The following is a 23325-nucleotide window of genomic DNA, read 5'->3' as shown; positions in this document are numbered from 1 at the left end:
TGCTGTTTGGACAATGTTTTATGCCTTTCCATTTGACTGAGAGTATCTGGGAGAGGACGTCATATGTCATAACTCATAGATTCATGCCAATTCTTCAGGCTATCTGGAATTGAATGGAAAGTTGTCACTAAATATGGCATGCAAAATGCTTTTTTAGGTGATATATGATGTCTTTGCACTTATTCCTATGATGTCTTTGCACTTATTCCTATTCAGGCAATCAATTTCAAAGCAATTGCTCAAGTAGACCACTGCTAGGAGGTACTCAACTTCCTTGAATAGAAATATGTCAATTCCCATCTTTTGCTACAGCCTAGTAGGCACCAGATGGGGATGTAAAGGTTCTTGGGCAGTATCCAACTAGATATTATCACATATATAGCACCTCTGGACAAGGGTCTCGATTTCATGAATCATGGATGGCCAGAAAACTACTTCTTTAGCACATTGAATGCATCAGTTGATACCAATATGACTTGCAAGAATTATTTCAAGTATCTTTTGCCTGCTTCTGGATGGAAAGTACAGTCATTGCCCTTTGTAAATCAAGCCTTGTTCGACAGACAATTCGTCACAGAAGTTGTAAAAATGTTTAATTTCTGGTGGCAACATCTCATCGTTAGTGCTGTTTTGTGGCCTGGTAGATCTCATTGCTTTATCCAGTTTGGCAAATAGTAGCTATCATTTGAGGTGCTTCAAACAGTGCTATCTCCATGTAAGACGTCTTGTCAATCAGTAAGGCCAATTCTTCCGTAAAACTCTCCTACTGTGTTCTGTATTGGGCAGTCACTGAAAAAAACCCAGCTTAGTGTGTCATCAATGACCACTTCATTTCCCAGTATGTATTGAGTTCAAAGGCATAAGTCTGAAGGTAAAGCATTTTCTGTAGTCATTTAGGCACAGTGACCAGGGGTTTATTGAAGATGGAGACCTATGGCTTGTGATCAGTTTGAACAATCACTTGTCTAGCATAGACATAAGTATGAAAATGTCCCAGTGCATAAACAATGATTAGAAGCTCATTCTCATTTTAGGCATAGTTTTGCTCCATTTTTGTCAATGCTGAGAATGCATATGCAAGAGGTTTTCCATTTTGCTAAAGACAAGCCCCTAGACTATGCTGGCTAGTGTAATAGAATGTCAACACTGCGGCCTTCCTCAATAAGCACTTCAGCTCCTCTAGTGCTGTGCCATGTCTCTCAGGTGTTTTCCTGCTTAAGCAGTTCTCTAATGGGTGAACATATTTCAGAGAATCCAGGTACCAATTTTGCTACATATATCACCATCCCAGTTAATCTCAAGAACCCATTTTATCTGTGGGTGCAGACATATTGTCTATTGTTTCAACCTTTAAGGGGTCCAGCTGCAATCCTTCCACCCACAGTGCATGTTCCATAAATTCTACAGACTTGCAATTGAGAAGCAACTTCAATTGATTTAAACAAATACATTTTTGTCAGGATCTAAGACAGCTTCAGGATTGATCACAGCCTGCTTGTGCCTGTTCGATGGTATCTCCACCAGCAAGTCATCCACGATACTGGCTACCTCTCTCAGGCCAGACAGTGCATCATGAAGGTGCCTCTGAAATTCTTCCAGTGCCACAGATATTCCAAAAGGAATCTGCACCACCTACAATATATTTAGAAGAGCCATATTGGGTCAGACCAATGGTCCACCTAGCCCAGTATCCTGTTTCCAACAGTGGCCAACCCAGGTCACAAGTACCTGGCAGAAACCCAAATAGTAGTAAGATTCTATGCTACCAATCCCAGGGCAAGCAGTGGCTTTCCCACGTCTATCTCAATAGCAAACGTTGGACTTATTCTCCAGGAACTTGTCCAAACCTTTTTTAAACCCAGATATGTTAACCACTGTTACCACATCCTCCGACAATGAATTCTGGAGCTTAAATATTCGCTGAACTCTGGATTCTATATAGTGCAACTTGAGTTGCACTCGCCAATCCAGTCGTATTCTGGATTTGCATGTGCAACTTAATTACCTTAACAAGTCAATCAGAGCCAATAATTGAACTTCACAAGCAATTATTGACACTAATTGGCATTAATTAGAATTTATACCCACCAATGTCTAAGCGTATTCTATAAGGTGATGCGTGTAAATTCTAAGACACAGATCTGAAAAGGGAGAAGGTCATGGGTGGGTCATGGGAATTCCTAGAATTTACTTGCACTTTATAGAATATGCCCATTCTGCACGTAATTTAGGCATAAGCATTTACACCAGATCTTCATTGAGGTAAATGGCCACAACTAAATATAGTCGCAGAAAATGGGTGTTGGGTGTATTCTATAAACTACGCCTAGATTTGGGTGTATTCTATAAACTACGCCTAGATTTAGGTGTATTCTAGGTAATCAATAGAAATAAAACATGGAAAATAAAATAAGATGATACCTTTTTTATTGGACATAACAATACATTTTTTGATTAGCTTTCGAAGGTAGCCCTTCTTCGTCAGATTGGAAATAAGCAAATGTTGGTAGATGACAGTATATATAAGTGAAACATCAAAGCATTTCAGTGACAGCCTAACAGGATGAGGGTGGGTTAGGTGAGAGACAGGGAGAGCTGGGTGGATGAGGGACAGGGAGATATGCTTGGAGATAAGAGGGTGACAAAGCAGTACAATTTTATAGTTTATAATGGGCTAGGAACCCCAGATCTTTGTTATGTCCTGTCTGGTGGGTGTCAAAATATTTAATCATTGTGACTTCAAAGGTCTTCCATTCCTGTATTGTTTTAAAGTTCCCTTTCAGGATTCTTACCATAAAATCACTGGTACAGTGTTCTGGTTTTGTAAAGTGCTGCCCCTCATCCACCTTTAAAAGTGGACTAACATGGCTACCACATCTCTCTACTCAAGGTGTGTTCTATAAACCACGCCTAAATGTAGGCATGGTTTATAGAATACGCCTAGGTGTATTTTTTTCAGTGACAATTTTTAGGCATAATATATTCTATAGAATCTAGTCTTGAGTGAAAAAATATATCCTCCTATTTGTTTTAAAAGAACCTCAAACTTTAGTCAATTTTTTGCTCTGTTCATCTTGGACGTTATAAAAGTTTAAAAGTTATAAATTTAGGCCTGCCATTCATTTGCCTAGATTTATAAGTCTAATTAATGAGTCTAGTGCAAAAAATCATTGCTAAGCTCATAACCTTTTTTCTCCATTCTAAATCTGTCCCTGTTGTCACCAACTTTTTATGGTCCTAAATTTAAGAGTTTTCAAACGCTGACCACCGCAGGCTGAACTGACACATCCATATCCCACCTTTGCCTGATATTCAGTATTGGACAGTGTCTGGGCACCAGAATTAAATATTCAGGCTCTACCCACCTCCTGAATGCTAACCCAGTGAATGCGATATTCAGTCTGCTATCTAGTTAGCTAACCAAGTAGAGGGCTGAATAACTTTCAGATTAGTTTTGATGAGCTAACTCCCCCCACAAGCGCTTCCCCCAAGTTCATGACCTCTCTAGAAGGTTCCCCCTCCCAAAGGCAATCCCCCATAGGTACCCCAGGCGTATTTGAAGGCATATTTGATGGTCTAGGGTAGTCCAGCAGGAGCGATCTCCACTCTCTTCTGCTCATTCTGGCTCTCGATTCAAATTGGCTACTGCAACCTCTAGTGGTAGTCTTATACAACTAAGCAATAGTATCACAAGACTGCCACTAGAGGTTGGAGCAGCCATTTTGAATCCAGAGCTGGCATGGGCAGGAGTGAGTGGAGATCGCTCCTGCACAGAAAACCCAAATACAAAAAAAAAAAGATTGTGATGGATCAAGGCCAAAATCTGTGGTTTCTGGACTGCTACACATGTACACTGTGACTATAACCTTCTGAGTGTCACAGCTGTACGGTAGCAGCTATGAGCTGCAACCTGATGACCTTAATTTCACAAAGTTTATAGATGCATGGGCTTTGTCATTTTCTTTAAGTATAGTGTACAACACACCAATTTGTCTTTTTGCAACATTCAATTGCTAAGGTTCATTCTCATGAAAAAAAAATGTTGTTAATTATTTAAAATACCTATATGTCAACTATATAACATTGACCCTGTGCTAGACAGATTACGGCTTTGAGCCATGTTATCCAGCTTTACAAATATCTTTTCCTAGTGCTGAGGTATTGCCAACCGCTCCCTGACTTCTTGCTCTCAGTTGCTCAGTTTCCTGGTTAGGCTCACTGTACAAGAAACATTTTAGGTTGCAGCTCAAGCTGTTGTCTTTCTGCAGCCGGAGTAAGACTGTGGAACAGGCATCCTCTGCTGAAATCCCGTATGGAAAGTTCACGCCTTATATGTACTCGTAAAGACTCTTCACACCTGTGAAAGTGTTCCAAAATCATAAATATCTTTCCTGCACAATGAATGAGTGTGCGAAAGATGAATTTTCAGCACCAGAGAAGAACTGTCTGCCCTCAGAATCACAGGCAACAGAACATATTTACATTCATGCCAATACTTATTTATTATTTTATTAGGATTTATTTACCCCCTTTTTGAAGGAATTCACTCAAGGCGGTGTACAGTAAGAATAAATCAAACATGAGCGATAGGCAATTACAGCAGTAAAAATATTCAAATAACAATATAAAGTATGGCATGGAGGTGTATTTTCAAAGCACTTAGACTTACAAAGTTCCATATTGACCTTTGTAAGTCTCAATGCTTTGAAAATGAACAACATAGTATGCTATTTACAATGTCAACACAATACATAATAGAGCATTTTAATTGACAGTGAAGGGTATAAGCAAAGATGGAACATTTAGATAGGTAAGAGAATAAGAGGAGTTAGAAAATAAGGTGACTAATATAAAGAAAGGTGCACTTGAGGTCAGAGAAATGGTTAAATATTATCTCAGCTAGGGTAGGAGTGGATAAACATGTCCTGCTGCGGTATGCGCAGCCCGTGTCACTCCTTGTGTGTGTGAGACTAACAAGTTAGTTACTTCTTCCATTAAAGGCCTGGTTTTCACTTGCTTCCTGAAGTAGAGGTAGTCTTGTGTTAAGCGGAGCCTTTCAGGCAGTGCATTCCAGAGTCTGGGAGCTACTCCAGAGAAGGCTCGCTTGCGGGTATCACAAGTCCATAAACCACTACTAAACGGACTTGGGAAAAATCCACAATTCCAGGAATAACATGTATAGAATGTTTGTACGTTTGGGAAGCTTGCCAGGTGCCCTTGGCCTGGATTGGCCGCTGTCGTGGACAGGATGCTGGGCTCGATGGACCCTTGGTCTTTCCCATTGTGGCATTACTTATGTACTTATGTATAATGTCTTTTGGAGAGGGTATGGTTAGTGATAGTCCTTGAGAGGACCTTAGTGTCCTTGGCGGTGTGTATAGGGTCATCCTGTTCTTCAGGTACTCAAGGCCATTTCCTTTAAGGGCCTTGAAGATCAAACATAGAGTTTTAAATTTAGCCCTGTATTGTACTGGTAGCCAATAAAGTTTTTGCAAAAATAATGATGTGGTCACAACGCTTGCAACCTTCTAAGAATCTTGCTGCAGCATTCTGAATCAATTGGAGCTGATGCAGGCCCTTTGTAGTCAGACTGTTGTATAGTGTATTGCAGTAATTCAGTCTTGATGTTATCATGACATGCACAACTGGGATAAGATTTACCTCCTCGATGTAAGGAGAGAAGCAGTGTAGTTTTGTATTGCTTTGTTTTAAAGGGATTCTTGATATACTGTCTTCTGTTTGTAACAAGGTAGAACATTCAAAGCTTTTACTAAGCTGCAGCAAAAAGTGACCATAGCGTGCCCTTACACGGGTCTTTCCCAGGCCATTTTTATCGCAGCTGTAGAATGGCCAAGTTTCTAATTTTTGTATTAATGGCCATGCACTAATGTGAGCACCTACCACCGCCCATTTTGTAGGCAGTAAGGACTCATATGGTATTCCTGCGCTAACCAGTTAAAGCATGGTAATGTAGCTGTGGATAGGCGTACTAATCCTTAGCGCAGGAACACCCACTCTCTGCCCCCTGACATGCTCCATGAAAAAAAAAACAGATTTGGCAGTTACCGCACGACACCTGATCATGTCCATTGCAAGCCTTTTAAGCTGCCTTAGGCATGCGTTATCACCTAACCAGTATCGTATCAAGGGTGGGGCGGTGGGGGTGGTCCACCCTGGGTGCAGGCAGCAAGAGGGTGCATGGAGCAGTCACACGGCTGTCAGCTCCGCTGGATTCCTGCCCCCTCTGATGTTACTTTCTGTTCCGGGGAAGGCGGAACCAACCGCCGCGTGACAGATCCGTGCACCCCCAGGTGGTGAAGATGATGTGCTTCAGGGGGAAGGTGGATGATGCGCTGAGGGGGAGGGGGAGGAGGTGAGGCGCTGAGGGGGAGAAATGGGTGATGCGCTGAGGGGGAAAGGTGGGTGATGCGCTGAGGGGGGGGGGTGATGCGCTGGGGGGGGCACGATGCACCGGAGGGGGCGTAGCGGCAACCTGCCTAGGGTGACAGCCAACCTAGGTATGTCACTGTGCCTAACACAGCTTAGTAAAAGGTGTGTGTGTGTGTGTGTGTGTGTGTATATTTGTGGAGTGTGAAGATGGAATAGCGTTCCACTTCTTTAATCAACTTAAGTAGCAAATAAAGCCAGCCTGGGATTCAGCAGGCTCTTGACAAATTTGCCCTCTGAAAAAGTCTTATTATATTTTGTTTCCTCAGTGCTGTGTTCCTACCTTTAAACCTTGAGCTCACCACAACAGGCAGTGAATTAAAATCAGAGCAGCTCAGATCCTCCTAATCTGATTATTAGAGACACTTACATGAGGAAAATTGGCTCACATTTCAGGAAATCGCATGGAATGGGCCAGTGCAGATCCCTCTGGAGACCTTGGCTTAGAGCCTCAAAGGGTTTCAACAATAGGCCACTTTCCCTACATTTTCTGCTCTTTATTTGTAATAAGATTGTAATTTTTTTTCTTCAGTTTGGATGCTGGCCTTTTTCCAAACCTAAATCATATAGCTACCTTGTCTATCCTTCCTCATCTAAAGAGTAACACTGACAAAGCTCTCCTTGGCATAAGCCTGGATAAAATAAAATTAATCTGTTGATGTGTAGAGCTGGATTGTGTCAGAAGACTAAGCACTCACTCATTTGTTGTAAAATCTGTTGGCCTCTTTACTCAGGATAAAGTGGGCACTTTTGATCTACGCTGCAATTTAAAACAAAAATTACAAAGGACCATCTCTCAGTTTTAGTGGCCGAGAGCCAATTTACCAAGCCCATGGGAATTAAATAAAGCCAAATGCCATAGAAGAAAGCAGGAGAAAATGAATCGGAGAATTACCCTGTGGTTTCTGTCATACCTGCATGGAAAGAACTTTATGAAATCCTTCATTTCTCTTAATATATTTTGGGCAGGCTTAAACATTAGGCATGACTAGACTGATGCCTAGAGCAGCAGCTTCAATGGGGTCTCCCAGATTCACCCAGCTGACAAAGAAGATATTTCTCCCATTTAAACAATGATTGATTTTGGCAAGGGGAGCTTTCTTTTTGAAATTCCCCTTCAAAGTATTAGGGGCTATGAAGAGAGCAAGTTCACTCCCTTTCATCCAATGCAGCTTGAGGTTTTCTTCAAGATAACAGTGTGACTGAACAATCTTTTCCTTTGCCTTTTGGTATGTGTTTGGGAGCTGATGATTTGGAGTTCTAGCTAGGTAGGGCTATATTGTGTTGCATGCCCCTTCTCTCATGACATGGATTTGGATGGAATATATCTTTTTAGCATTTCGGAGTTTTTTCTTTTTATATTGCTGTCTCTTAAACTGTTTTCTTTGAAATCCCAATTAAAAATAAAAGATAGTGCATGCATAATTTGAAATAATTAGCTCAGGAAAACTGCAGCGGGCTGAGAACCTGGGGAACTGGGTTTGATTCCCACTGTAGCTACTTATGACCCTGGGCAAGTCACTTAATCCTTAACCATACTGGGTCAGACCAATGGTCCATCTAGCCCAGTATCCTGTTTCCAACAGTGGTCAATCCAGGTCACAAGTACCTGGCAGAAACCCAAATAGTAGCAAGATTCCATGCTACCAATCTCAGGGCAAGAAGTGACTTCCCCATGTCTGTCTCAATAGCAGACTATGGACTTTTTCTCCAGGAACTTGTCAAAACTTTTTTAAAACTGAGATGCATTAACTGCTGTTACCACATCCTCCCGCAATGAGTTCCAGAGCTTAACAATTCTTTGAGTAAAAAAAATATTTTCTCCTATTTGTTTTAAAAGTATTTCCATGTAACCTCATTGAGCATCCGCTAATCTTTGTACATTATGAAACAATAGACCTCAATAATATCTCCTCAGCCGCCTCTTTTCCAAGCTGAAAAGCCCTAACCTCTTTAGCCTTTCCATATGAGAGGAGTTCTATTCCCTTTATCATTTTGGTCGCTCTTCTTTGAACCTTTTCTAATTCTAATTTAGTAGGTGGAAAGGGCTCACGTGATAACCATGCGCTAATCAGTAGGCGCATGGCAATGTAACTGCGCTAACTGATTAGCACTGGGCACGCCTACTCTTTGCCCCCAAACATGCCCCCAGTGCTAAAATATAAAAAGTATTTTTTAACACCTGGAAAGCATGCACAGGTGCCAATATTTTTGTGGGATGCCTGAATGTGCCCCACTTTAGTGCAGTATCCCACATGGTAAGCATGCCTTAGTGCATACCACCTCTTATTAAAAGGACCCCTATGATTCTTAACCAAAGATTTATCTGCCACAAATTGCTCCAAATGTATAGGACCTAAGTAAATATAAGAATTAGGATCACAGGTAATCAAACACTTGCAGGAAAACTAAGAAAAAAGTTGCTCCTAGGGCCAAGGCTTTGGACTTTAGCTGCAGCTGCAGGAAAGATTTTTTTTTTACTAATATTTTACGTATAAGGGCTCTGTTTACTAAGCCATGCTATAGGCATGCTAGCTTTTTTAGCGCATGCTAACACTAGACTTATACGGTCTGTGCCCTGAAAAAGACAGGTACAAATCAAGGTAAGGTATACACATATGAGTTTATCGTGGGCAGACTAGATGGACCATGCAGGTCTTTTTCTGCCGTCATCTACTATGTTACTATATGTTACTATGTTAGACATGCCGAAACACAGACCGTGTCGGGTCCCCGCATATGTGCATCAATAAAGTATACGTTGATTACATCTCCTGAGTTGGATCCATCCTTTCATCAGCCTCTACTTTCTCCTGTTTAGCTTCCTTTACATAGAGGTTTTTTCCTGTTCGTGATTTAATTAATTTCTTTTGCATATAGTAGTATTATATACACAATTTTAAAAGACATTTCCACAGGTAAAATCGTGCTTTACATGCAGAAATAGACAACTAAATTCCCTCCCCAAAGGCATGTAAACTTATGCACATATAGTATAGCTTGTATTTATTTATTTTTAGATTTATAACTTGCCTAATCTTGCAGGTTCAAGGTGAGGTACAATAAACATATACAATCATCAAACAGAACAGACAAACCTGAAAACATCACAAATCATCTTTTTATGAACATATTCCAGCCAATATTTAAAACCATTTAGCCATCAAGGAACAGCTCCTGGCCAGTTAAATTGTATTTAACCAGCTATCCAGCGAAATTCAGCAGGAGAAGCCAGCTATCTCCTGCTGAATGTCGCTGGTTAGTGCTTAGTGGATAGCCAGTTATATTACTAAAATCTATACCACGACATCCAACCAGAAGGCTACTATCTGAAGGTGCACCGAGGTGCAAAGACTGTGAAGCATGCCAGATTGTACAGTCTTTTAATACACACAAATACCTACAGAGGTTAAAAGGAGGCAGGGTAGACATAGAGGTCTAAATATGAGACACAAAAGTAGAAATATATATACACATTTTTAAAATAGCAGAACCAGTCTGTTCTATGGGAATGCTCCTCATCTGCATTCATCAGAATACAGAACAACCTGATTCATGATTTGGTAGAACTCTGGCAAGATGTATTCCATTTCTACTAAACTATTTGCTGGTTCTCAGAAATAGATTTTTGGTATTAAGTCAGTTATAGGGTGCTAAGGAGTTCTTTAAGCTGTTATTAAAAGCATGCAAAGCATTCACTGATAAAAGCCATCTAGCAGCTCCATTTCTAACTAAGTAGAACCGATAGGCAGCTTTTTGATGTTTTAATGAGTTCTGAACCAGATGTGAGATGTGATAGGCATGGGAGCCATGGTGATTTAGCGGTCATGAAATGAAATGATGAGATTCCTTCCTGAAAAGAAACTGTATTTAAAATGGATAGCTTTTCTTGTTCTGTAGCCTCCCCCAGCTCTGTTTTGCTGCATCTGGTTTTGATTTCCTCACGCCCATGCCTCTCAGTGCTGGATCACTTCCACGCATACACACACACATACACACACACACACATACAAATACTGCAAACTAATTAGTCTTGGATACAGGCAGAGGAAGTGAAGCTGCCAAGTCTCTTATCCCCCACAATTCCTCAACTTTCTTAGCCTGCCTCAGGCCAAGGACCTTGCGCTGGGCCTCTCTGTGAGGGTTGCCAAATCTAATTTTACTATTTCTCTTCACCTTATCATGTACATCCAGAGTCCATAGCACAGTAAGGGTGTCTGATTAGGTATGGCCCAATGGAACTCCCCCTTCTTTTGAGTTTGTTTTCTGTTGCATACATTGGAATTTTAACTAATATTGAGTTTCAGTGTTGACTTGTTATGCTTTTTTTCTGTTTTTCCTAATGACCAAAGAGATGTGAAGACAAATTTTAGAAAGAACGTACAAATCGGAGTCAGGATATTATCAAATTTTGGTAGTATTTTAGAAAATGATCTGCTGACATAGAGCCTTTTCTAAAATACTGCAGGAAAGGATGTTTGTTTATTTTATAGATTTACTAGCTGTCCCCGCTTGTGTTACTCAGTGATAGGTTAGTATTTTATAATTGAGAAAAGCAAGGTTTATTTGTGTGTAATAACACTGTATACGTATGTATTTTTAACTTGTTTATGTTGGTTGTTACATTTTGTTTGATGTTTTTAATGTGAGAAATGAAACATAAAGAATAGTATACATATATGTATATAGATATATTTTTATTTGTACAAAGAGAAATAGAACACACAGGAATAGATAAAGATTAAATATGTTTAATATAATTTGCAATAAGTTCTCATTTGATAGACAACATATTTTGTTTTTCAATTTGGAGCATATATGTATAAAGACTTATTTGAGTCAACTCGTGAACAGGCCACATATAACTGGCCATGTGAAAAACATGGGTTTTGTAAGATAACATTAATGTTTGACCCTGAACCTTATTTATCGATATTGCAAAGACTAGTTGAACTGGAAACTGCAGTATTTTGAACTATATCTGATAGATGGAATAGAGGAATTTTAGGTATAAAAATGTACTGTCCTTTGGCACAACCTGTCAAGAGTGTAGCTTCAATAACGTGTGGCATTAGAGTTTTAAGAGCTAAACTTGTGCCATTACATAGTTTTGGAGCATTTAGATTTTGTAGCAGTATGATTGGCAAACCAATTTTTAAGTGTAGTTGATATGGTGGCATTCCTGGTGGATGCAGACAATTTAGAAATTCAACCGGAAAATAATGTCATTAGTATCTCGCATTGTGTCAATGGACAAATACTCTTTAGTTTTACCTGGTAGCATTTCTTGGATTTCGTTGTTCATTTCATTGACGTTTAAGTTTTTCAGAGCTAGAATTGTTCATTCGCATAACCATTTGTGGTTTTGATAATGATTTGCAATATTTGGAAATATTGTTTCCTTTATACTATTAAGTTTGTCTACAATGTTGCATAAATCTAGAGTTAAAGTTATTTGCCCATCAGCATCACATTTTATTTTTCCTTCTCCTAACTCCAGAAGCTGTTTTGAAAATAGTTCAACAGATTTGTTGCCTAAAGTTTTTGTTCGCACATTTTTGGTCAGTTTTAAATGCTGCACAGAAACCCAAAGAGTGGAGGACTTGAGGCAAGCTTTGAGTTCATCGTACATTGTACCTTTTTGAATGACAGGCAATGTTTATCGAAAGTCACCAGAAAGGACTGTAACAATTCCTCCCATCAATTTATCATTACTTCTCAAGTCTTGTAGGCATCTATTGACTGCTTCTAGAGCATGCTTATGAGCCATGGTGCATTCATCCCAAACAATGAGGCTACATTGTTGTAATAATTTGGCTAGGCCTGTTCCTTTGTTTATCTGGCAAACTGAGTTCTCAGTATGAGCTAAGTTAAGAGGCAATTTAAAAGCTCAGTGAGCGGTTTGGCCTTCTTGAAGTAATGTGGCAGCTATACCAGAAGAAGAAATTGCAATAGCGACTTTGTCTTTGTTTCTAACTTGGCTAGTCAAAGATTTATGAGATACGTTTTGCCTGTTCCTCATGATGCCTCAAGAAAGAAGAGACCCCCAGCTTGAAGATCTATAGCCTGTAAAATTGAAGAATATGGGGTTTTTTTTGGTCTGTAGTCAAGTGAGGATCATTGTTTTGAACAAAATCTCGAAGGCTTGTTTCTTGAATGGTTTCTCGATCTTCAGGATTCAGCAACATTTGTTTTGGTCTTGTTAGTCCAACTTCATTCAGCGTCTTTCTAATCATTTGTAGAACTTTGTCTTCAATAAAGATCAGTGCAATATTGAACATATTTCCTGTATAGGTGTTAGGATTTTGTAGACTATTTAAATCATCAGTTTTGAAAGTATTGACTTGAATGCTAAACTTTATTTATTTAAGTCCCACAGCTGTTTTGGATTTGCTATTTCACAGTAAGCTAACAAGATAACAAATAAGCTTCTTAGCTTAGATGGAGAATGTGTTGCAAATGCTTCAGACATTGCATTTATCCAGTGCTGGTCGTCTTATAGCAAACCTTGAGCTAAATATGCCTCATGATAAGTTTGTAATAGTTTTCAATCAACAGTTTTGAGAGTTTCAAAAGATGTAGATCCTTTCACATAATGAAGTAGGAGATGCAGATAGAAGCACTCAGAATTATTGGGGTGTACTGTATTTATACATTTGAGAGCATCACTTTTATAAATGCCAGGATGTTCAGGCACTGGAATCCCCTCTTTCCATCAATTAAATATTTTCTTGAACTTGCTCCATGTAAAATACTTTGGGACATCACAGTACAATAAAATATTTGCAAACACATAATTTGAAGAATGCTGTGAGAGTGGCTTTATGAGGGAGTTCCAGCCTTTGCTCAAGATTTTCAGTTTTGAAGTAGACACACTGTCCGTTCTCCAAGTGGACACTCAGATGGACGACTGTTGGGTATCTTTCATGCACTGGAAATTGAAAAATGTGCCAAATTGCCTCATTGCTACTGACATATCGCCCATTTTGATACTGATCCACCTCATTAATAGGGCCATCTTTTTCAACTCCAAAAACTGCTTGATCTGAACCTTTGTTTATATACTTAAGGATATATTTGATGGATTTTACTGAGTTGCAGAATTCTACATTCAGATGGGCCTTGAGTATCCGAGAAAGTAGTGGACAATATGGTACAATCCATCTGTTATCAATTTCTACATCTTGTACTATTCCATTAACTTTCATATATATTTTAATGGAATAGCCACCATCAAGTATGCTTCGTCATCAGTGGAAAGGATAGCCATTTTCTGCCATTTGGGTTTCAAGACAAAAGTTCTTTGGATACTTTTGTGAAGACGTTCATTCTTGCATGCATGTAAATTGTGGATTGAGATAACCACATGGGCCATGTATCATGTTTTTCATTATTATATCGAACAGGATTGGGTCTTTAGCAGGTATTTCAGCACTGATGATGTCATCAATTTCATTTGGATGTATTTTCTCTTTTAGCCGAAGGAGGATATGAACATGCAGTAGTCCACATTTTTGCTATTCAGTGGAGTATATCCAGCATCTACTGGTTCAAAATATATTTTGTTTTGTAAGAAGATGCATCAACTTTATTATGTTTTGTCTGAAAACCCATGCAATTATGTCTTGCTGGTGTGCCCAGGCAGAAGCTTGTGTTGAATTTCAGTCTATTTGGGATTGCAAGTAAATGTAAGAAATAGGTCAGGTTGTCTATAATCCTGAACATACACCATAGCATCTTGTGTATATTCATGCATATATTGGGGACTACCAGTAAACGTTGAAGGAAAAATTACCATTCTTCCATGGGAATTTGCATTAATGTTTCCATCATGAGTTATTGAATCATGTAAGTGAATGCATTCATCAACTCAAAGTTTCTTTTGGTTGAGTCAAATAAAATGTAGTCATTCACTTTTGATTTTTGCATATAAGTCAACCACAATCTGATGAAACAACTGTCGGCACTTTAAAATATAGTTTTCTTGTCCCTCTCTAATCATTAGACGATAAGCGTAGAATTCTAGAGCTGTTACTTTTTTTTTTGTTATCAGGTTGAACAGTCCAAAATGATACCTACGTATCTTTTCCTTGTGAAAACATTAAAGGATACTGTAAAGAGTCATAATACATGTGGTTTCAGACACCTTTTGAAGCTGACTGCCCTTTTTTTTAAATGATATCTCGTGGATCAACAAACACACACACCTGCTTTATATATAGAGATTCTAATAAATAAATAAATACATAAATAAGATAGAAAAACTAATGCAATTAAAAAATATAATAAGCAAGGTGCCAGGAAGATCTTTGCTAAACCAGTATTCTTTAAAGAGTGCTCTGCACGGAATTCCTTTTATAGAATACTAGTAAAAAAGGCCCGTTTCTCACACAAATGAAACAGGCGCTAGCAAGGTTATCCTCCGAGTTCCAGCTTGGCCCCCTCCCTCCCCCCTCTCATCCGAGTTCCAGCAGATAATCAGAAGATATTTGGGGGCTAACTCTTGGTGGCTCTAGCTAAAAGCCACCATGGGAGAGAAGCGAGGGGAAACAAGTTGGAGACAGTGTGGGAGGTTTTCAAAATTATAAGAGAATAATTTCACATTTCCTGAAAAGGGGAAAGGGAGTGATACTGATAAACTGCCTTTCTGTGCTTTTTGCAACTATATTCAAAGTGGTTTAAATACTATATATAAGTACTAATTTGTACCTGGGGTGATGGACAGTTAAGTGACTTGCCCAGAGTCACAAGGAACTGAAGGGGGAATTGAACCCAGTTCCCCAGGATCAAAGTCTGCTGTATTAACCACTAGGCTACTCATCCACTTGCTTGTGGGGTAACTGATAACACAGATTTGTGCTGACTGCTAGTCCAGATCAAGTCTTAAATTGGTAGCAGTGGTCTTTGGATAGACTAACTACATCCATTGAAACAAAGATCCTGACAATAAGGTCAATAACTTAGAATTTGACCCCCGGATACTCAGCACTATTTAACCGGCCAGAAATGGCTCCTGGCTGGTTAATCAACTTAAGCTGGCTAATCACTAATATTCAACACATGATAGCCAGCTATCTTGGCTAAATATTAGTGTTTAGCGGCTAGCCTGGCTATGTCATGCAACATAACCAATTAGAGTCAATATTCATCAGCTGACCGGCTAAGTTTAGCAGCCAGAGAGACCCACATAAATAGCAGGTCTATCTTTGGCCACTATAACTTAGCTGGTCAGTCAGCGAATATCGGTTGAACCAGCTATGTTCATAGCTGCCCCCCAAAAATGGAAATTAAATGCTAGTTGCTGGATCTGGCCTGGCATTGAATTTCCAAGTTCACTGCTGACCGTGGGAGTTAGTTGGGCTGCCTCCCGTGGTCTGAATGTCGGCCCCTAAACCTTTATATGAGACTACTACTACTACTACTAAACATTTCTAGAGCGCTACTAGGGTTACGCAGCGCTGTAGAATTTAACAAAGAGAGACAGTCCCTGCTCAAAGAGCTTACAATCTAATAGACAAGTGAACGGTCGGTCCGATAGGGGCAGTCAAATTGGGGCAGTCTGGATTCACTGAACGGTAAGGGTTAGGTGCCGAACGCAGCATTGAAGAGGTGGGCTTTAAGCAAAGACTTGAAGACGGGCAGGGAGGTAGGGTTACCATATGGCTCCAGAAAAAGGAGGACGGATTGAGCCAGCCGGGTTTTACTTCCATTGCTTTCAATGGAAGTAATTGAGCCAGCCGGGTTTTACTTCCATTGCTTTCAATGGAAAAGCAATGGAAGTAAAACCCGGCTGGCTCAATCCGTCCTCCTTTTTCTGGAGCCATATGGTAACCCTACAGGGAGGGGGCTTGGGGTAAGGGCTCAGGAAGGTTGTTCCAAGCATAGGGTGAGGCGAGGCAGAATGAGCGGAGCCTGGAGTTGGCGGTGGTGGAGAAGGGTACTTTTACTACTTATATATTGTGGGGTGTGCAAGAATGTTTTAACTCCAGTTGTCATGTGCTTCCTTTTTATTTTAGTAAACATTTTTGTGGTATATATGTGGATCTGTATAGAAAGAATGTGGGTTGGTAACTTTTCCATTTCCAAAAAGCAGTAAAGGAAGATGTCTCAAGAGTCTGTGTGTAAATTCTTATATTTAAATCTCTTGCACATATGCTCCAACTTGAAACCCTCAATGTATGCAGATGGCTGGACCCTTTGAAGGGTCCACATGCTATAAAGTTAACACAAGGTCTGAGATAGGTGTTACAATTTTGTCTTTAGAGACCACTCATTAAAAAGCATGTGGAAATAGCATCCCACTGTTAGACAACTAAGTCTGAGACCTGAAGGCTGAGTGTCTTAATTCATAATGGCTAAGTTTCAGCTGCTTAGATTTAGGATGATTTTTGGCTGAAAGTCAAAACAGCTAGAGTTGGCTGATAATCAGCTTAACCTAGCCAACCAGGCATGTTTTAAAAATTGGCTAGATTATAGAAAATGTACTTTCAAGGGCTGTATGCAAGGTTTATTATAAAGAATTTAGAATAAAATGGAACAGATGAATTGTTAAATCATATCTGTATCATTAAGATTCTATTATTTGGAACTAGTTTGAGGATAATTTTCAAAGAAATCTAGGGGTCTAATTAGGAAATTAAACAGAAAAGGATAGAAAATGGACACGGAAGAGGAGCGACCAAGGGTGACAGCTAGCACATGGTTCAGTGCTGCACACAGCTACCACTACTTCCAAATGCTCTTATATGGAAGGCTGACCCCCTAGCAGTAGTACTAGAAGACTACCACTAGGGGTCATTGGTGCCATTTTGAAATGCAGAGCCAGAGGGGGCAGAATCAGAAGGGGATCACTCCAGCCCCAGGCCACTAGTTGACCAGAGATACCCTCAGGTAACTCCCCAGGGTGGTTGCGGGGTGAGGGAAGGGTCAGATTGGAGACAACAGGGAGCAGTTATACACCTGCAGGTTGGCTTGGAAGGGGATTATCATTTAGGGGAGGGGCTTGGAGGTGTGTTGTGTTTGGGGGAGGCTTGGAAGGGGAGATCAGATCATGAGGACCAAATGGGGGTACAGCTCTTGGGGGTCTTCATCAAGGGTTCCTTTCTTGGGGGGGGGGACAGAGTTCAGTGGGAGGTACTGTCAGGGGAGTCAGATCAGCAAGGGGGATAAGATTGAGTGAGGTGCTCAGGGGGGAGGGGGGAGGAGGAAGGGGGATCGGTTACACCACTGCAATGTTTCTTTAGTTTTTTGCTTTGGCCTGGCACCACATTGGCAGGAAGTACAGGTGGTTAATGCATGTAATATGGTGCCCGGGCAGTATGGGGGTGATTCTATAAAGTGAGTGCCAACATTTAGGCACCAAGTATGTTTGTAAATGGCCAGAATATTAGCATGTATGCATGTAAGCGTATAAATGCTAATATTCCAACTACGCAGTGTTCTATAAAAAAGGTACCTAAAAGTGACGGCATGCAGTTTGACGATGAGCATACATATGGGCAAAGTCTGGGTGAAGAATGGGTGGGGCACACAGTTTCTCACATAATTGTAGAATACTATCATTTATGTGCATGTTTTAGCAATTTAGGCATGATCATTTACACCCAGTCTATGGCAGTCATTAACCCCCTAATTCTATAAAAGTCACCAAAAATTGTGTGTGCAATTTAATTGAATAACAAGCTAATTAGCGCCAATAACTGTCTTTTTAACAAGCAATTATTGGCACTAATTAGATTTTTATTAGCATTTAGGCATGTAAATTTGTGCACAATCTGAAAAAGGGATCACAGAAAAGGGAGGGTCATGGGCCCAACAGGGGTGTTCCTACAATTAGCGTGCGTTGTTATAGAATAACAGGGATACGTGTCTAATGTAGGTGCATCCATTTGCACCATCTTTCAGTCGGCGCAAATGGCCATGCCTAACGTTAGGCATGATTCTCAGGTGTAAGCGCTATTCTATAGCCTAACTTTAAGTGCAGCTTATAGAATACTGCTTTTTTCAGCACCATATATAGAATCGAGCCCTAAGTGCTCACATCTAAATTATTGATACATATTTTACCTGTTACACTAGATGCATACTTTCCTTTATAGAATATAGGTGAATTGTTACAGAATTGACCACCATAAGGGCAATTTTATAACCTAGCTGCTAACATGTACATGAATATTAGAAATATAGGTGCATATACATTAGCATAAGTGCATACATTTGCCAGTTTTCCACCTATGCGTTATTCTGTATCTGTCTGCCTATCTTGTATAGCTTGTATTTGGAAGGGGGTGTACACACGGGCAAAGCATAAGCAGGACATAGACAGACCTCCCATTTATTCAAGTAAGTTATAGAATACTATAAATGGCATATATTGCTGCCATATTAATGTATTCACACTTATACCAGGCTAATATTCAGCCCGTGGGAAGCAGGCCGGCTAAGTGCTGCAATCGGCGCTGAACCTGGATGTTGAATGCTGGGCCATTTCCAGTGACTGGCATTGAATATCCTTTTTTTGTGGCTGGATTAAACCTAACTGGCCAAGTTAATATTCAGCACAGGACTGCTATTTACGTGGTCTGATTTTGCCGCTAAACTTAGCTGGCAAAGCACTGAATATTTGCGCGATGTGGAGGGGCATAATCGAAAGGGATGCCCAAGTTTTGCTGAGGACGTCCTCGCAAAACGTCCCGCTGGAGGGGTGGGGAAACCCGTATTATCAAAACAAGATGGACGTCCATCTTTCGTTTCGATAATATGGTTGGGGATGCCCAAATCTTGAAATTTAGGCCGTCCTTTGAGATGGTCGTCCCTAGACTTGGTCATTTCTGATTTTCGGCGATAATGGAAACCAAGGACGCCCATCTCAGAAACGACCAAATGCAAGCCCTTTGGTTGTGGGAGGAGCCAGCATTCGTAGTGCACTAGTCCCCCTCACATGCCAGGACACCAAGCGGGCACCCTAGGGGGCACTGCAGTGGACTTCATAAATTGCTCCCAGATACATAGCTCCCTTAACTTGTGTGCTGTGCCCCCAACCCCCCCCCCCCAAAAAAAAAAACACTACCTAGAACTGTACACCTCTACCATAGCCCTTACGGGTGAAGGGGGGACACCTAGATGTGGGTACAGTGGGTTTGTGGTGGGTTTTGGAGGGCTCACATTTACCACCACAAGTGAAACAGGTAGGGGGGGGATGAGCCTGGGTCCACCTGCCTGAAGTGCACTGCACCCACTAAAACTGCTCCAGGGACCTGCATACTGCTGTGATGGACCTGAGTATGACATTTGAGGCTGGCATAGAGGCTGGCACAAAATATTTTGAAAGATGTTTTTTTGAGGGTGGGAGGGGGTTAGTGACCACTGGGGGAGTAAGAGGAAGTCATCCCCGGTTCTCTCCGGTGGTCATCTGGTCAGTTCAGGCAACTTTTTGTGCCTTGGTCGTAAGAAAAACAGGACCAGGTAAAGTCGTCCAAGTGCTCATCAGGGAAGGCCTTTTTTTTCCATTATGGGTCAAAGATGTCCATGTGTTAGGCACGCCCAAGTCCCGCCTTCGCTATGCCTCCGACAACACCCCCCCCCCCCCCCTGTGATGGAAAGCAGTTGGGGACGCCCAAAATTGGCTTTCGATTATAACGATTTGGGCGACCCTGTGAGAAGGGCGCCCATCTTCCGATTTGTGTCAAAAGATAGGCGTCCTTCTCTTTCGAAAATGAGCCTGATAGCCAGTTAGCCGCTATGAACTAGATTCTATATATGATGCCTAAAATCTGGGGCTGAAACGAAATACACCTAGGTGCATTCTATATAGTATGCCTAAATTTAGACGGACTTTATAGAATAAGCCTAAATTTCCATGCAGTTTATAGAATACACCGAGCACCCTTCCGTGTGACTAAATGTATTCACAGGCATTTACGCCAAGTAAAACTTGGTGTATATGCCAATGCCTAAATTACACGCGGACCTGGTGTATTTTATAACCACACGTAGACTTTAGAAATGCCTGTGACCCACCCATTCCATGCCCATGGTCATGCCCTCTTTTCAACTATGCAACTTAGAATTTATATGTATCAGGTTACATAATACGCTTAGACAGTTCTGCGCATAAAATTTATTTAACACCAATTAGTGTCAATAATTGATTGTTAAGTGGCAATTATTGGTGCTGACTGGCTTGTTAACTAATTAAGTTGCGCACTGCATTTGTGCACACAACTTAAGTCATGCGATATTGGAGTGGAGGAGTGGCGTAGTGGATAGAGCACCAGTCTTGCAATCCAGAGGTGGTCGGTTTAAATCCCGCTGCTGCTCCTTGTGATCTTGGGCAAGTCACTTAACCCTCCATTGCCTCAGGTACAAACTTAGATTGTGAGCCCTCCTGGGACAGAGAAATATCCAGTGTACCTGAATGTAACTCACCTTGAGCTACTACTGAAAAAAGTGTGAGCAAAATCTAAATAAATAAAATATATAGAATCCCAGGATATGCACTAATATTCAGTGGCAATAACTGGATATCTCACTCTGAATATTAAATAGAAAAGCCATCAAACAGAGTACCTGGCTTTGGTCATATACACTGAGCACAAATAGGCCCTTGCTAGGTACAGAATAAGTGAGCACAAAGTAGGAATATGATTACAGAGACAAAAATTAAATTTAACCCCCAAGAAGCCACACTCTGTAGGCAGTGCAACACTAGAGAAATAGAAAGTGGTGTAAATTTACTGTAAATTTTATATTTTCTATTCACTGAATTAAGATTAAAATGATTTCTATCTTTGTTGTCTGGTTGTTTTGTTTATTCCAATTATGGGCCCTGTTTACTAAGCAGCATTATAGGCGCATTAATGATTTTAACGCACGTTAACCATGTACGCGTGTTAACCATGTATATGCCTACAATACCCCAACAGGTGCCTACCTGGTTAGCGTGCGCACTAAGTGTAGGCATGTTAAAAACACTAACGAACATGTCTATTAGATTGTAAGCTCTTTGAGCAGGGACTGTCTTTCTTCTATGTTTGTGCAGCACTGCGTACGCCTTGTAGCGCTATAGAAATGCTAAATAGTAGTAGTAGTAGTAGTAACGAACATTCGTAAACAGGGCCCTATGTTTGTCCCAGTCTCCAGTTTCTGTTTTCCTCTGTCTTTTCTTAACTTTCATTACAAGATCTCCAGTCCATCTGCCAGTTTTTCGGCAAACATCATCTCAAATAGCAGAAATTAATCTCATACCTTGCAACATAACAAGTATTAATCAATCATACGTTTTATAATTTTCATTTATTACACCTATGTGAATTGGAACTTGTTTCTAATAAGCAACTGAGGGGTCGATATTCAGCCGGTGGCACTCAGCATTTTGCTGACCACTGCCAATGTTATGCCTGGAAATTCAATGTCGGCCATGTCTGGGCTCCAGCATTGAATTTCTGGGCTTCCGGAGCTGGCTAAATCGTAATCGGTTAAGTGCTATGAGGCACCGCGTAATGGCAGGACTGACTTTTTTGCGATCCTATTTATGCGGTGACCTTGGCCGGATAAGTGCTGACTACTGGCACTTTAGCAGCCAAATGCAGACTACACCCCCAGAATACCCCCAAAATAGCCACTTTTGCTTTAGGTGCTAACTGGATATTTCCAGTGGCACTAACCAGTTAAGTGCTGCTGAACATAACCAGTTAGTCCCAAACAAGCAATTTAAGCAGCCAGGATCTGTTTCTGGCAGGTTAAGTCACTTTGAATATCGACCCCTTATTGTTTGTTTGTTTGTTTGTTTGTTTGTTTGTTTGTTCTATAGACCTGCTAATGGGGCTATCTCAGACCACTCTCTGTTTTTAGCATGTTTAAGTGATTTTGGTGTTGACCTTGAGCTCACAATGTTTTGGGTGATTTTAATTTGTCAGCTCTGTATCTTGTGGTGATATGGAATCCCCTATCCTTCAGGATGCTATGATGAGTGTGGGTTTTAATCAGATTATTCAAGAACCTACCCCTGAGAATGGGTAGATGGTTGATTTAGTTTTTCTCCCCAGTTCATAGGAGGTGAAAGCCTCAGGAGATACTGTTAGGGTGTTGCTGATTCCCTGGCTAGATCGTTATTTTGTTTAGTTTGGGGAGTCTCTTTGTCGTTACAGCTTGAGGAATCTCTTATATAGCCTTTTTGGCTGAGTGCCATGGCTTGGTAGACTTGACAAAGAAATCAGATTTTGCATGGATTCTTTGAATAGGCAATGGGATGTGTTTATCCTGGTTAATAGTTTGATTGGTCCTCTCTTGCTAGGGCCAATGATTTTTATTCTATTCCTCCTGATCCTTTACTTGCTCATTCTGTTAGAAGGTAAAGTCCATTTGTATACTGGTATAATTTTGATATCTTCCTGGCTGCTACACTGAGCCAGGAAGAACTTGGTTGGCTTCTACAGTTTCTGTACCTGACCATGTCATTTTTGGATCTCTTCATATGGATGGATACAGTCAATTGCTTCTGATGCTTTGCCTGTTTTGCATAATTTGGTTTCTCTATGCTAGACTTATTAAAACAATCCAGTGTTTGTTCAGCGCTTATGATCCTTTGGATGTAAATTTTTATTAACTTATCTCTATACTTCCTCTGTTTGCTAAGCTTTTGGACTGTATAGGATATCTTCGGTTACAGGATTATGTTGATCAGCATGTACTCTTGGATGTCTAACAACACTCTTTTTGCCTTGGACGTAGGGCAAAAACAATGTTTCTGTTTGATACTCATTGACAGGGATTTGATTCCTCAGATACTGCTTTTTTACATCTATTTGTAGATATTTCCTCAGCTTTTAAGGGTTTAGATCATGATATTTTCCTCTTATGACTTCAACGGTTGGGCAT

The sequence above is a fragment of the Microcaecilia unicolor genome, chromosome 5 (assembly GCF_901765095.1).
Source record: "Microcaecilia unicolor chromosome 5, aMicUni1.1, whole genome shotgun sequence".
NCBI classification, from domain to species: Eukaryota; Metazoa; Chordata; class Amphibia; order Gymnophiona; family Siphonopidae; genus Microcaecilia; species Microcaecilia unicolor.
This window is presented reverse-complemented; position numbering follows the sequence as displayed.